The 13,196-nt window shown below is 41.8% G+C and overlaps 22 non-coding genes across 22 annotated transcripts; all 22 read left to right on the forward strand.

Moving 5' to 3' along the window:
- Positions 1-205: 205 nt before the first annotated feature.
- Positions 206-278, forward strand: TRNAT-UGU (transfer RNA threonine (anticodon UGU)). Its single transcript has one exon. It is a non-coding gene; the product is annotated as a tRNA-Thr (tRNA).
- Positions 279-769: 491 nt separating this feature from the next.
- On the forward strand, positions 770-842 carry TRNAT-CGU (transfer RNA threonine (anticodon CGU)). The gene has a single exon. It is a non-coding gene; the product is annotated as a tRNA-Thr (tRNA).
- A 1,014-nt stretch (positions 843-1,856) lies between these two features.
- On the forward strand, positions 1,857-1,929 carry TRNAT-CGU (transfer RNA threonine (anticodon CGU)). The gene has a single exon. It is a non-coding gene; the product is annotated as a tRNA-Thr (tRNA).
- Positions 1,930-2,380: 451 nt separating this feature from the next.
- TRNAT-UGU (transfer RNA threonine (anticodon UGU)) lies at positions 2,381-2,453 on the forward strand. The gene has a single exon. It is a non-coding gene; the product is annotated as a tRNA-Thr (tRNA).
- Positions 2,454-2,944: 491 nt separating this feature from the next.
- TRNAT-CGU (transfer RNA threonine (anticodon CGU)) lies at positions 2,945-3,017 on the forward strand. Its single transcript has one exon. It is a non-coding gene; the product is annotated as a tRNA-Thr (tRNA).
- Positions 3,018-3,467: 450 nt separating this feature from the next.
- TRNAT-UGU (transfer RNA threonine (anticodon UGU)) lies at positions 3,468-3,540 on the forward strand. Its single transcript has one exon. It is a non-coding gene; the product is annotated as a tRNA-Thr (tRNA).
- A 491-nt stretch (positions 3,541-4,031) lies between these two features.
- On the forward strand, positions 4,032-4,104 carry TRNAT-CGU (transfer RNA threonine (anticodon CGU)). Its single transcript has one exon. It is a non-coding gene; the product is annotated as a tRNA-Thr (tRNA).
- A 451-nt stretch (positions 4,105-4,555) lies between these two features.
- On the forward strand, positions 4,556-4,628 carry TRNAT-UGU (transfer RNA threonine (anticodon UGU)). Its single transcript has one exon. It is a non-coding gene; the product is annotated as a tRNA-Thr (tRNA).
- Positions 4,629-5,607: 979 nt separating this feature from the next.
- On the forward strand, positions 5,608-5,680 carry TRNAT-UGU (transfer RNA threonine (anticodon UGU)). Its single transcript has one exon. It is a non-coding gene; the product is annotated as a tRNA-Thr (tRNA).
- Positions 5,681-6,171: 491 nt separating this feature from the next.
- TRNAT-CGU (transfer RNA threonine (anticodon CGU)) lies at positions 6,172-6,244 on the forward strand. The gene has a single exon. It is a non-coding gene; the product is annotated as a tRNA-Thr (tRNA).
- Positions 6,245-6,695: 451 nt separating this feature from the next.
- Positions 6,696-6,768, forward strand: TRNAT-UGU (transfer RNA threonine (anticodon UGU)). Its single transcript has one exon. It is a non-coding gene; the product is annotated as a tRNA-Thr (tRNA).
- Positions 6,769-7,259: 491 nt separating this feature from the next.
- TRNAT-CGU (transfer RNA threonine (anticodon CGU)) lies at positions 7,260-7,332 on the forward strand. The gene has a single exon. It is a non-coding gene; the product is annotated as a tRNA-Thr (tRNA).
- Positions 7,333-7,782: 450 nt separating this feature from the next.
- Positions 7,783-7,855, forward strand: TRNAT-UGU (transfer RNA threonine (anticodon UGU)). The gene has a single exon. It is a non-coding gene; the product is annotated as a tRNA-Thr (tRNA).
- Positions 7,856-8,346: 491 nt separating this feature from the next.
- On the forward strand, positions 8,347-8,419 carry TRNAT-CGU (transfer RNA threonine (anticodon CGU)). Its single transcript has one exon. It is a non-coding gene; the product is annotated as a tRNA-Thr (tRNA).
- Positions 8,420-8,870: 451 nt separating this feature from the next.
- TRNAT-UGU (transfer RNA threonine (anticodon UGU)) lies at positions 8,871-8,943 on the forward strand. The gene has a single exon. It is a non-coding gene; the product is annotated as a tRNA-Thr (tRNA).
- A 491-nt stretch (positions 8,944-9,434) lies between these two features.
- Positions 9,435-9,507, forward strand: TRNAT-CGU (transfer RNA threonine (anticodon CGU)). The gene has a single exon. It is a non-coding gene; the product is annotated as a tRNA-Thr (tRNA).
- Positions 9,508-9,944: 437 nt separating this feature from the next.
- TRNAT-UGU (transfer RNA threonine (anticodon UGU)) lies at positions 9,945-10,017 on the forward strand. The gene has a single exon. It is a non-coding gene; the product is annotated as a tRNA-Thr (tRNA).
- Positions 10,018-10,508: 491 nt separating this feature from the next.
- Positions 10,509-10,581, forward strand: TRNAT-CGU (transfer RNA threonine (anticodon CGU)). The gene has a single exon. It is a non-coding gene; the product is annotated as a tRNA-Thr (tRNA).
- A 451-nt stretch (positions 10,582-11,032) lies between these two features.
- TRNAT-UGU (transfer RNA threonine (anticodon UGU)) lies at positions 11,033-11,105 on the forward strand. The gene has a single exon. It is a non-coding gene; the product is annotated as a tRNA-Thr (tRNA).
- A 491-nt stretch (positions 11,106-11,596) lies between these two features.
- Positions 11,597-11,669, forward strand: TRNAT-CGU (transfer RNA threonine (anticodon CGU)). The gene has a single exon. It is a non-coding gene; the product is annotated as a tRNA-Thr (tRNA).
- Positions 11,670-12,120: 451 nt separating this feature from the next.
- TRNAT-UGU (transfer RNA threonine (anticodon UGU)) lies at positions 12,121-12,193 on the forward strand. Its single transcript has one exon. It is a non-coding gene; the product is annotated as a tRNA-Thr (tRNA).
- A 490-nt stretch (positions 12,194-12,683) lies between these two features.
- Positions 12,684-12,756, forward strand: TRNAT-CGU (transfer RNA threonine (anticodon CGU)). Its single transcript has one exon. It is a non-coding gene; the product is annotated as a tRNA-Thr (tRNA).
- Positions 12,757-13,196: the final 440 nt, after the last annotated feature.

A 13,196-nucleotide genomic window follows, 5' to 3' on the forward strand; every position in this document is an offset into this window, starting at 1 on the left:
GTCTTTATACTTCATCCCAAGAATTGGACTCTTAACGTGACCACTCTTTCTTTACATTTCACAATTTTTCACACGTGTGTTTTTCCGGATGACTGCGAGAGCCCTCCTGGAGGCATTGGTTACAATCCCACTTATGACATTCTAGAATTTGGAAAAAGGAATGTAGAAATGGACGAAAAACACTGTGCGAGTAGTTGAAGAAATGGGCTTCATAGCTCAGGGGTTAGAGCACTGGTCTTGTAAACCAGGGGTCGTGAGTTCAATTCTCACTGGGGCCTAATTTATTAGTCTAGGGTATTGTGAATACTTTTGGAACGGGTTTTGTGGACCGAGGAAGAGATAGAATCTATCAAGAGTTCTATTTTTTGTTCCCCGGAATTCCAAATCAACAACCATAATGTCGAAGTCCTGCAGTCTTTAAATGTCATTCCAAGAATTACACTATTAACATCACCGTATTCTCTTCAGGTTGCGGAAACTTTTCATAGCCATGTAGGTCAGTGCGATGGCATGCTCTTCTGCTGGGCGCGCGGACACTCTTCATACAAAACCGAGAGTGTTTTCCAGTCTATTGTTTTGAAGTAAAGTGTCGTTCAAAATCATTGTTGTCTCTCCTGGAGTGGTGGGTTGAAATTCCACTTCCTTCAGAATGCTTTTCCTTAAACACTACTCATGGCGTTTTAGGTAGTGCTACCTGCAAATATTTAAAATGTAAATTAACTTTCTGGTGCAAATGTGGAAAAACGTTTGTGGCAGTGCGCCACAGGCAGGCTTCATAGCTCAGAGGTTAGAGCACTGGTCTCGTAAACCAGGGGTCGTGAGTTCAATTCTCACTGGGGCCTTTCCTGCAAGCCTAGGCTGATAGGTAGAAGAAGTACATTGGAACCATGTTGGTAGTGAAACATACTAACACAGCTACAGACTATTTTATGGCCAAATGTTTCGGAGCTGCCTAGGTTTCCTCATCAGGATAATAATAGGATGTATCTGAAGGATTAAAAAATACTAGGCAGATGTGAACACCTTGCTTCTAAACCAGTAATTTGAACCAAGGAAGTAAAAAGTCCAGTTAATGACAAACAGCTCCAGTCTTTATACTTCATCCCAAGAATTGGACTCTTAACGTGACCACTCTTTCTTTACGTTTCACAATTTTTCACACGTGTGTTTTTCCGGATGACTGCGAGAGCCCTCCTGGAGGCATTGGTTACAATCCCACTTATGACATTCTAGAATTTGGAAAAAGGAATGTAGAAATGGACGAAAAACACTGTGCGAGTAGTTGAAGAAATGGGCTTCATAGCTCAGGGGTTAGAGCACTGGTCTTGTAAACCAGGGGTCGTGAGTTCAATTCTCACTGGGCCTAATTTATTAGTCTAGGGTATTGTGAATACTTTTGGAACGGGTTTTGTGGACCGAGGAAGAGATAGAATCTATCAAGAGTTCTATTTTTTGTTCCCCGGAATTCCAAATCAACAACCATAATGTCGAAGTCCTGCAGTCTTTAAATGTCATTCCAAGAATTACACTATTAACATCACCGTATTCTCTTCAGGTTGCGGAAACTTTTCATAGCCATGTAGGTCAGTGCGATGGCATGCTCTTCTGCTGGGCGCGCGGACACTCTTCATACAAAACCGAGAGTGTTTTCCAGTCTATTGTTTTGAAGTAAAGTGTCGTTCAAAATCATTGTTGTCTCTCCTGGAGTGGTGGGTTGAAATTCCACTTCCTTCAGAATGCTTTTCCTTAAACACTACTCATGGCGTTTTAGGTAGTGCTACCTGCAAATATTTAAAATGTAAATTAACTTTCTGGTGCAAATGTGGAAAAACGTTTGTGGCAGTGCGCCACAGGCAGGCTTCATAGCTCAGAGGTTAGAGCACTGGTCTCGTAAACCAGGGGTCGTGAGTTCAATTCTCACTGGGGCCTTTCCTGCAAGCCTAGGCTGATAGGTAGAAGAAGTACTTTGGAACCATGTTGGTAGTGAAACATACTAACACAGCTACAGACTATTTTATGGCCAAATGTTTCGGAGCTGCCTAGGTTTCCTCATCAGGATAATAACAGGATGTATCTGAAGGATTAAAAAATACTAGGCAGATGTGAACACTTTGCTTCTAAACCAGTAATTTGAACCAAGGAAGTAAAAAGTCCAGTTAATGACAAACAGCTCCAGTCTTTATACTTCATCCCAAGAATTGGACTCTTAACGTGACCACTCTTTCTTTACATTTCACAATTTTTCACACGTGTGTTTTTCCGGATGACTGCGAGAGCCCTCCTGGAGGCATTGGTTACAATCCCACTTATGACATTCTAGAATTTGGAAAAAGGAATGTAGAAATGGACGAAAAACACTGTGCGAGTAGTTGAAGAAATGGGCTTCATAGCTCAGGGGTTAGAGCACTGGTCTTGTAAACCAGGGGTCGTGAGTTCAATTCTCACTGGGGCCTAATTTATTAGTCTAGGGTATTGTGAATACTTTTGGAACGGGTTTTGTGGACCGAGGAAGAGATAGAATCTATCAAGAGTTCTATTTTTTGTTCCCCGGAATTCCAAATCAACAACCATAATGTCGAAGTCCTGCAGTCTTTAAATGTCATTCCAAGAATTACACTATTAACATCACCGTATTCTCTTCAGGTTGCGGAAACTTTTCATAGCCATGTAGGTCAGTGCGATGGCATGCTCTTCTGCTGGGCGCGCGGACACTCTTCATACAAAACCGAGAGTGTTTTCCAGTCTATTGTTTTGAAGTAAAGTGTCGTTCAAAATCATTGTTGTCTCTCCTGGAGTGGTGGGTTGAAATTCCACTTCCTTCAGAATGCTTTTCCTTAAACACTACTCATGGCGTTTTAGGTAGTGCTACCTGCAAATATTTAAAATGTAAATTAACTTTCTGGTGCAAATGTGGAAAAACGTTTGTGGCAGTGCGCCACAGGCAGGCTTCATAGCTCAGAGGTTAGAGCACTGGTCTCGTAAACCAGGGGTCGTGAGTTCAATTCTCACTGGGGCCTTTCCTGCAAGCCTAGGCTGATAGGTAGAAGAAGTACCTTGGAACCATGTTGGTAGTGAAACATACTAACACAGCTACAGACTATTTTATGGCCAAATGTTTCGGAGCTGCCTAGGTTTCCTCATCAGGATAATAATAGGATGTATCTGAAGGATTAAAAAATACTAGGCAGATGTGAACACCTTGCTTCTAAACCAGTAATTTGAACCAAGGAAGTAAAAAGTCCAGTTAATGACAAACAGCTCCAGTCTTTATACTTCATCCCAAGAATTGGACTCTTAACGTGACCACTCTTTCTTTACGTTTCACAATTTTTCACACGTGTGTTTTTCCGGATGACTGCGAGAGCCCTCCTGGAGGCATTGGTTACAATCCCACTTATGACATTCTAGAATTTGGAAAAAGGAATGTAGAAATGGACAAAAACACTGTGCGAGTAGTTGAAGAAATGGGCTTCATAGCTCAGGGGTTAGAGCACTGGTCTTGTAAACCAGGGGTCGTGAGTTCAATTCTCACTGGGGCCTAATTTATTAGTCTAGTGTATTGTGAATACTTTTGGAACGGGTTTTGTGGACCGAGGAAGAGATAGAATCTATCAAGAGTTCTATTTTTTGTTCCCCGGAATTCCAAATCAACAACCATAATGTCGAAGTCCTGCAGTCTTTAAATGTCATTCCAAGAATTACACTATTAACATCACCGTATTCTCTTCAGGTTGCGGAAACTTTTCATAGCCATGTAGGTCAGTGCGATGGCATGCTCTTCTGCTGGGCGCGCGGACACTCTTCATACAAAACCGAGAGTGTTTTCCAGTCTATTGTTTTGAAGTAAAGTGTCGTTCAAAATCATTGTTGTCTCTCCTGGAGTGGTGGGTTGAAATTCCACTTCCTTCAGAATGCTTTTCCTTAAACACTACTCATGGCGTTTTAGGTAGTGCTACCTGCAAATATTTAAAATGTAAATTAACTTTCTGGTGCAAATGTGGAAAAACGTTTGTGGCAGTGCGCCACAGGCAGGCTTCATAGCTCAGAGGTTAGAGCACTGGTCTCGTAAACCAGGGGTCGTGAGTTCAATTCTCACTGGGGCCTTTCCTGCAAGCCTAGGCTGATAGGTAGAAGAAGTACTTTGGAACCATGTTGGTAGTGAAACATACTAACACAGCTACAGACTATTTTATGGCCAAATGTTTCGGAGCTGCCTAGGTTTCCTCATCAGGATAATAATAGGATGTATCTGAAGGATTAAAAAATACTAGGCAGATGTGAACACTTTGCTTCTAAACCAGTAATTTGAACCAAGGAAGGTAAAAGTCCAGTTAATGACAAACAGCTCCAGTCTTTATACTTCATCCCAAGAATTGGACTCTTAACGTGACCACTCTTTCTTTACGTTTCACAATTTTTCACACGTGTGTTTTTCCGGATGACTGCGAGAGCCCTCCTGGAGGCATTGGTTACAATCCCACTTATGACATTCTAGAATTTGGAAAAAGGAATGTAGAAATGGACGAAAAACACTGTGCGAGTAGTTGAAGAAATGGGCTTCATAGCTCAGGGGTTAGAGCACTGGTCTTGTAAACCAGGGGTCGTGAGTTCAATTCTCACTGGGGCCTAATTTATTAGTCTAGGGTATTGTGAATACTTTTGGAACGGGTTTTGTGGACCGAGGAAGAGATAGAATCTATCAAGAGTTCTATTTTTTGTTCCCCGGAATTCCAAATCAACAACCATAATGTCGAAGTCCTGCAGTCTTTAAATGTCATTCCAAGAATTACACTATTAACATCACCGTATTCTCTTCAGGTCGCGGAAACTTTTCATAGCCATGTAGGTCAGTGCGATGGCATGCTCTTCTGCTGGGCACGCGGACACTCTTCATACAAAACCGAGAGTGTTTTCCAGTCTATTGTTTTGAAGTAAAGTGTCGTTCAAAATCATTGTTGTCTCTCCTGGAGTGGTGGGTTGAAATTCCACTTCCTTCAGAATGCTTTTCCTTAAACACTACTCATGGCGTTTTAGGTAGTGCTACCTGCAAATATTTAAAATGTAAATTAACTTTCTGGTGCAAATGTGGAAAAACGTTTGTGGCAGTGCGCCACAGGCAGGCTTCATAGCTCAGAGGTTAGAGCACTGGTCTCGTAAACCAGGGGTCGTGAGTTCAATTCTTGGAACTTGGACCTTGGAACCATGTTGGTAGTGAAACATACTAACACAGCTACAGACTATTTTATGGCCAAATGTTTCGGAGCTGCCTAGGTTTCCTCATCAGGATAATAATAGGATGTATCTGAAGGATTAAAAAATACTAGGCAGATGTGAACACCTTGCTTCTAAACCAGTAATTTGAACCAAGGAAGTAAAAAGTCCAGTTAATGACAAACAGCTCCAGTCTTTATACTTCATCCCAAGAATTGGACTCTTAACGTGACCACTCTTTCTTTACGTTTCACAATTTTTCACACGTGTGTTTTTCCGGATGACTGCGAGAGCCCTCCTGGAGGCATTGGTTACAATCCCACTTATGACATTCTAGAATTTGGAAAAAGGAATGTAGAAATGGACAAAAACACTGTGCGAGTAGTTGAAGAAATGGGCTTCATAGCTCAGGGGTTAGAGCACTGGTCTTGTAAACCAGGGGTCGTGAGTTCAATTCTCACTGGGGCCTAATTTATTAGTCTAGTGTATTGTGAATACTTTTGGAACGGGTTTTGTGGACCGAGGAAGAGATAGAATCTATCAAGAGTTCTATTTTTTGTTCCCCGGAATTCCAAATCAACAACCATAATGTCGAAGTCCTGCAGTCTTTAAATGTCATTCCAAGAATTACACTATTAACATCACCGTATTCTCTTCAGGTTGCGGAAACTTTTCATAGCCATGTAGGTCAGTGCGATGGCATGCTCTTCTGCTGGGCACGCGGACACTCTTCATACAAAACCGAGAGTGTTTTCCAGTCTATTGTTTTGAAGTAAAGTGTCGTTCAAAATCATTGTTGTCTCTCCTGGAGTGGTGGGTTGAAATTCCACTTCCTTCAGAATGCTTTTCCTTAAACACTACTCATGGCGTTTTAGGTAGTGCTACCTGCAAATATTTAAAATGTAAATTAACTTTCTGGTGCAAATGTGGAAAAACGTTTGTGGCAGTGCGCCACAGGCAGGCTTCATAGCTCAGATGTTAGAGCACTGGTCTCGTAAACCAGGGGTCGTGAGTTCAATTCTCACTGGGGCCTTTCCTGCAAGCCTAGGCTGATAGGTAGAAGAAGTACCTTGGAACCATGTTGGTAGTGAAACATACTAACACAGCTACAGACTATTTTATGGCCAAATGTTTCGGAGCTGCCTAGGTTTCCTCATCAGGATAATAATAGGATGTATCTGAAGGATTAAAAAATACTAGGCAGATGTGAACACTTTGCTTCTAAACCAGTAATTTGAACCAAGGAAGGTAAAAGTCCAGTTAATGACAAACAGCTCCAGTCTTTATACTTCATCCCAAGAATTGGACTCTTAACGTGACCACTCTTTCTTTACGTTTCACAATTTTTCACACGTGTGTTTTTCCGGATGACTGCGAGAGCCCTCCTGGAGGCATTGGTTACAATCCCACTTATGACATTCTAGAATTTGGAAAAAGGAATGTAGAAATGGACGAAAAACACTGTGCGAGTAGTTGAAGAAATGGGCTTCATAGCTCAGGGGTTAGAGCACTGGTCTTGTAAACCAGGGGTCGTGAGTTCAATTCTCACTGGGGCCTAATTTATTAGTCTAGGGTATTGTGAATACTTTTGGAACGGGTTTTGTGGACCGAGGAAGAGATAGAATCTATCAAGAGTTCTATTTTTTGTTCCCCGGAATTCCAAATCAACAACCATAATGTCGAAGTCCTGCAGTCTTTAAATGTCATTCCAAGAATTACACTATTAACATCACCGTATTCTCTTCAGGTTGCGGAAACTTTTCATAGCCATGTAGGTCAGTGCGATGGCATGCTCTTCTGCTGGGCGCGCGGACACTCTTCATACAAAACCGAGAGTGTTTTCCAGTCTATTGTTTTGAAGTAAAGTGTCGTTCAAAATCATTGTTGTCTCTCCTGGAGTGGTGGGTTGAAATTCCACTTCCTTCAGAATGCTTTTCCTTAAACACTACTCATGGCGTTTTAGGTAGTGCTACCTGCAAATATTTAAAATGTAAATTAACTTTCTGGTGCAAATGTGGAAAAACGTTTGTGGCAGTGCGCCACAGGCAGGCTTCATAGCTCAGAGGTTAGAGCACTGGTCTCGTAAACCAGGGGTCGTGAGTTCAATTCTCACTGGGGCCTTTCCTGCAAGCCTAGGCTGATAGGTAGAAGAAGTACCTTGGAACCATGTTGGTAGTGAAACATACTAACACAGCTACAGACTATTTTATGGCCAAATGTTTCGGAGCTGCCTAGGTTTCCTCATCAGGATAATAATAGGATGTATCTGAAGGATTAAAAAATACTAGGCAGATGTGAACACCTTGCTTCTAAACCAGTAATTTGAACCAAGGAAGTAAAAAGTCCAGTTAATGACAAACAGCTCCAGTCTTTATACTTCATCCCAAGAATTGGACTCTTAACGTGACCACTCTTTCTTTACGTTTCACAATTTTTCACACGTGTGTTTTTCCGGATGACTGCGAGAGCCCTCCTGGAGGCATTGGTTACAATCCCACTTATGACATTCTAGAATTTGGAAAAAGGAATGTAGAAATGGACAAAAACACTGTGCGAGTAGTTGAAGAAATGGGCTTCATAGCTCAGGGGTTAGAGCACTGGTCTTGTAAACCAGGGGTCGTGAGTTCAATTCTCACTGGGGCCTAATTTATTAGTCTAGGGTATTGTGAATACTTTTGGAACGGGTTTTGTGGACCGAGGAAGAGATAGAATCTATCAAGAGTTCTATTTTTTGTTCCCCGGAATTCCAAATCAACAACCATAATGTCGAAGTCCTGCAGTCTTTAAATGTCATTCCAAGAATTACACTATTAACATCACCGTATTCTCTTCAGGTTGCGGAAACTTTTCATAGCCATGTAGGTCAGTGCGATGGCATGCTCTTCTGCTGGGCGCGCGGACACTCTTCATACAAAACCGAGAGTGTTTTCCAGTCTATTGTTTTGAAGTAAAGTGTCGTTCAAAATCATTGTTGTCTCTCCTGGAGTGGTGGGTTGAAATTCCACTTCCTTCAGAATGCTTTTCCTTAAACACTACTCATGGCGTTTTAGGTAGTGCTACCTGCAAATATTTAAAATGTAAATTAACTTTCTGGTGCAAATGTGGAAAAAAATTTGTGGCAGTGCGCCACAGGCAGGCTTCATAGCTCAGAGGTTAGAGCACTGGTCTCGTAAACCAGGGGTCGTGAGTTCAATTCTCACTGGGGCCTTTCCTGCAAGCCTAGGCTGATAGGTAGAAGAAGTACCTTGGAACCATGTTGGTTGTGAACCATACTAACACAGCTACAGACTATTTTATGGCCAAATGTTTCGGAGCTGCCTAGGTTTCCTCATCAGGATAATAATAGGATGTATCTGAAGGATTAAAAAATACTAGGCAGATGTGAACACCTTGCTTCTAAACCAGTAATTTGAACCAAGGAAGTAAAAAGTCCAGTTAATGACAAACAGCTCCAGTCTTTATACTTCATCCCAAGAATTGGACTCTTAACGTGACCACTCTTTCTTTACGTTTCACAATTTTTCACACGTGTGTTTTTCCGGATGACTGCGAGAGCCCTCCTGGAGGCATTGGTTACAATCCCACTTATGACATTCTAGAATTTGGAAAAAGGAATGTAGAAATGGACGAAAAACACTGTGCGAGTAGTTGAAGAAATGGGCTTCATAGCTCAGGGGTTAGAGCACTGGTCTTGTAAACCAGGGGTCGTGAGTTCAATTCTCACTGGGGCCTAATTTATTAGTCTAGGGTATTGTGAATACTTTTGGAACGGGTTTTGTGGACCGAGGAAGAGATAGAATCTATCAAGAGTTCTATTTTTTGTTCCCCGGAATTCCAAATCAACAACCATAATGTCGAAGTCCTGCAGTCTTTAAATGTCATTCCAAGAATTACACTATTAACATCACCGTATTCTCTTCAGGTTGCGGAAACTTTTCATAGCCATGTAGGTCAGTGCGATGGCATGCTCTTCTGCTGGGCGCGCGGACACTCTTCATACAAAACCGAGAGTGTTTTCCAGTCTATTGTTTTGAAGTAAAGTGTCGTTCAAAATCATTGTTGTCTCTCCTGGAGTGGTGGGTTGAAATTCCACTTCCTTCAGAATGCTTTTCCTTAAACACTACTCATGGCGTTTTAGGTAGTGCTACCTGCAAATATTTAAAATGTAAATTAACTTTCTGGTGCAAATGTGGAAAAAAATTTGTGGCAGTGCGCCACAGGCAGGCTTCATAGCTCAGAGGTTAGAGCACTGGTCTCGTAAACCAGGGGTCGTGAGTTCAATTCTCACTGGGGCCTTTCCTGCAAGCCTAGGAAGTACCTTGGAACCATGTTGGTTGTGAACCATACTAACACAGCTACAGACTATTTTATGGCCAAATGTTTCGGAGCTGCCTAGGTTTCCTCATCAGGATAATAATAGGATGTATCTGAAGGATTAAAAAATACTAGGCAGATGTGAACACCTTGCTTCTAAACCAGTAATTTGAACCAAGGAAGTAAAAAGTCCAGTTAATGACAAACAGCTCCAGTCTTTATACTTCATCCCAAGAATTGGACTCTTAACGTGACCACTCTTTCTTTACGTTTCACAATTTTTCACACGTGTGTTTTTCCGGATGACTGCGAGAGCCCTCCTGGAGGCATTGGTTACAATCCCACTTATGACATTCTAGAATTTGGAAAAAGGAATGTAGAAATGGACGAAAAACACTGTGCGAGTAGTTGAAGAAATGGGCTTCATAGCTCAGGGGTTAGAGCACTGGTCTTGTAAACCAGGGGTCGTGAGTTCAATTCTCACTGGGGCCTAATTTATTAGTCTAGGGTATTGTGAATACTTTTGGAACGGGTTTTGTGGACCGAGGAAGAGATAGAATCTATCAAGAGTTCTATTTTTTGTTCCCCGGAATTCCAAATCAACAACCATAATGTCGAAGTCCTGCAGTCTTTAAATGTCATTCCAAGAATTACACTATTAACATCACCGTATTCTCTTCAGGTTGCGGAAACTTTTCATAGCCATGTAGGTCAGTGCGATGGCATGCTCTTCTGCTGGGCGCGCGGACACTCTTCATACAAAACCGAGAGTGTTTTCCAGTCTATTGTTTTGAAGTAAAGTGTCGTTCAAAATCATTGTTGTCTCTCCTGGAGTGGTGGGTTGAAATTCCACTTCCTTCAGAATGCTTTTCCTTAAACACTACTCATGGCGTTTTAGGTAGTGCTACCTGCAAATATTTAAAATGTAAATTAACTTTCTGGTGCAAATGTGGAAAAACGTTTGTGGCAGTGCGCCACAGGCAGGCTTCATAGCTCAGAGGTTAGAGCACTGGTCTCGTAAACCAGGGGTCGTGAGTTCAATTCTCACTGGGGCCTTTCCTGCAAGCCTAGGCTGATAGGTAGAAGAAGTACCTTGGAACCATGTTGGTAGTGAAACATACTAACACAGCTACAGACTATTTTATGGCCAAATGTTTCGGAGCTGCCTAGGTTTCCTCATCAGGATAATAATAGGATGTATCTGAAGGATTAAAAAATACTAGGCAGATGTGAACACCTTGCTTCTAAACCAGTAATTTGAACCAAGGAAGTAAAAAGTCCAGTTAATGACAAACAGCTCCAGTCTTTATACTTCATCCCAAGAATTGGACTCTTAACGTGACCACTCTTTCTTTACGTTTCACAATTTTTCACACGTGTGTTTTTCCGGATGACTGCGAGAGCCCTCCTGGAGGCATTGGTTACAATCCCACTTATGACATTCTAGAATTTGGAAAAAGGAATGTAGAAATGGACGAAAAACACTGTGCGAGTAGTTGAAGAAATGGGCTTCATAGCTCAGGGGTTAGAGCACTGGTCTTGTAAACCAGGGGTCGTGAGTTCAATTCTCACTGGGGCCTAATTTATTAGTCTAGGGTATTGTGAATACTTTTGGAACGGGTTTTGTGGACCGAGGAAGAGATAGAATCTATCAAGAGTTCTATTTTTTGTTCCCCGGAATTCCAAATCAACAACCATAATGTCGAAGTCCTGCAGTCTTTAAATGTCATTCCAAGAATTACACTATTAACATCACCGTATTCTCTTCAGGTTGCGGAAACTTTTCATAGCCATGTAGGTCAGTGCGATGGCATGCTCTTCTGCTGGGCGCGCGGACACTCTTCATACAAAACCGAGAGTGTTTTCCAGTCTATTGTTTTGAAGTAAAGTGTCGTTCAAAATCATTGTTGTCTCTCCTGGAGTGGTGGGTTGAAATTCCACTTCCTTCAGAATGCTTTTCCTTAAACACTACTCATGGCGTTTTAGGTAGTGCTACCTGCAAATATTTAAAATGTAAATTAACTTTCTGGTGCAAATGTGGAAAAACGTTTGTGGCAGTGCGCCACAGGCAGGCTTCATAGCTCAGAGGTTAGAGCACTGGTCTCGTAAACCAGGGGTCGTGAGTTCAATTCTCACTGGGGCCTTTCCTGCAAGCCTAGGCTGATAGGTAGAAGAAGTACCTTGGAACCATGTTGGTAGTGAAACATACTAACACAGCTACAGACTATTTTATGGCCAAATGTTTCGGAGCTGCCTAGGTTTCCTCATCAGGATAATAATAGGATGTATCTGAAGGATTAAAAAATACTAGGCAGATGTGAACACCTTGCTTCTAAACCAGTAATTTGAACCAAGGAAGTAAAAAGTCCAGTTAATGACAAACAGCTCCAGTCTTTATACTTCATCCCAAGAATTGGACTCTTAACGTGACCACTCTTTCTTTACGTTTCACAATTTTTCACACGTGTGTTTTTCCGGATGACTGCGAGAGCCCTCCTGGAGGCATTGGTTACAATCCCACTTATGACATTCTAGAATTTGGAAAAAGGAATGTAGAAATGGACGAAAAACACTGTGCGAGTAGTTGAAGAAATGGGCTTCATAGCTCAGGGGTTAGAGCACTGGTCTTGTAAACCAGGGGTCGTGAGTTCAATTCTCACTGGGGCCTAATTTATTAGTCTAGGGTATTGTGAATACTTTTGGAACGGGTTTTGTGGACCGAGGAAGAGATAGAATCTATCAAGAGTTCTATTTTTTGTTCCCGGAATTCCAAATCAACAACCATAATGTCGAAGTCCTGCAGTCTTTAAATGTCATTCCAAGAATTACACTATTAACATCACCGTATTCTCTTCAGGTTGCGGAAACTTTTCATAGCCATGTAGGTCAGTGCGATGGCATGCTCTTCTGCTGGGCGCGCGGACACTCTTCATACAAAACCGAGAGTGTTTTCCAGTCTATTGTTTTGAAGTAAAGTGTCGTTCAAAATCATTGTTGTCTCTCCTGGAGTGGTGGGTTGAAATTCCACTTCCTTCAGAATGCTTTTCCTTAAACACTACTCATGGCGTTTTAGGTAGTGCTACCTGCAAATATTTAAAATGTAAATTAACTTTCTGGTGCAAATGTGGAAAAACGTTTGTGGCAGTGCGCCACAGGCAGGCTTCATAGCTCAGAGGTTAGAGCACTGGTCTCGTAAACCAGGGGTCGTGAGTTCAATTCTCACTGGGGCCTTTCCTGCAAGCCTAGGCTGATAGGTAGAAGAAGTACCTTGGAACCATGTTGGTAGTGAAACATACTAACACAGCTACAGACTATTTTATGGCCAAATGTTTCGGAGCTGCCTAGGTTTCCTCATCAGGATAATAATAGGATGTATCTGAAGGATTAAAAAATACTAGGCAGATGTGAACACCTTGCTTCTAAACCAGTAATTTGAACCAAGGAAGTAAAAAGTCCAGTTAATGACAAACAGCTCCAGTCTTTATACTTCATCCCAAGAATTGGACTCTTAACGTGACCACTCTTTCTTTACGTTTCACAATTTTTCACACGTGTGTTTTTCCGGATGACTGCGAGAGCCCTCCTGGAGGCATTGGTTACAATCCCACTTATGACATTCTAGAATTTGGAAAAAGGAATGTAGAAATGGACAAAAACACTGTGCGAGTAGT

The sequence above is a fragment of the Eleutherodactylus coqui genome, chromosome 7, assembly GCF_035609145.1.
Source record: "Eleutherodactylus coqui strain aEleCoq1 chromosome 7, aEleCoq1.hap1, whole genome shotgun sequence".
NCBI classification, from domain to species: domain Eukaryota; kingdom Metazoa; phylum Chordata; class Amphibia; order Anura; family Eleutherodactylidae; genus Eleutherodactylus; species Eleutherodactylus coqui.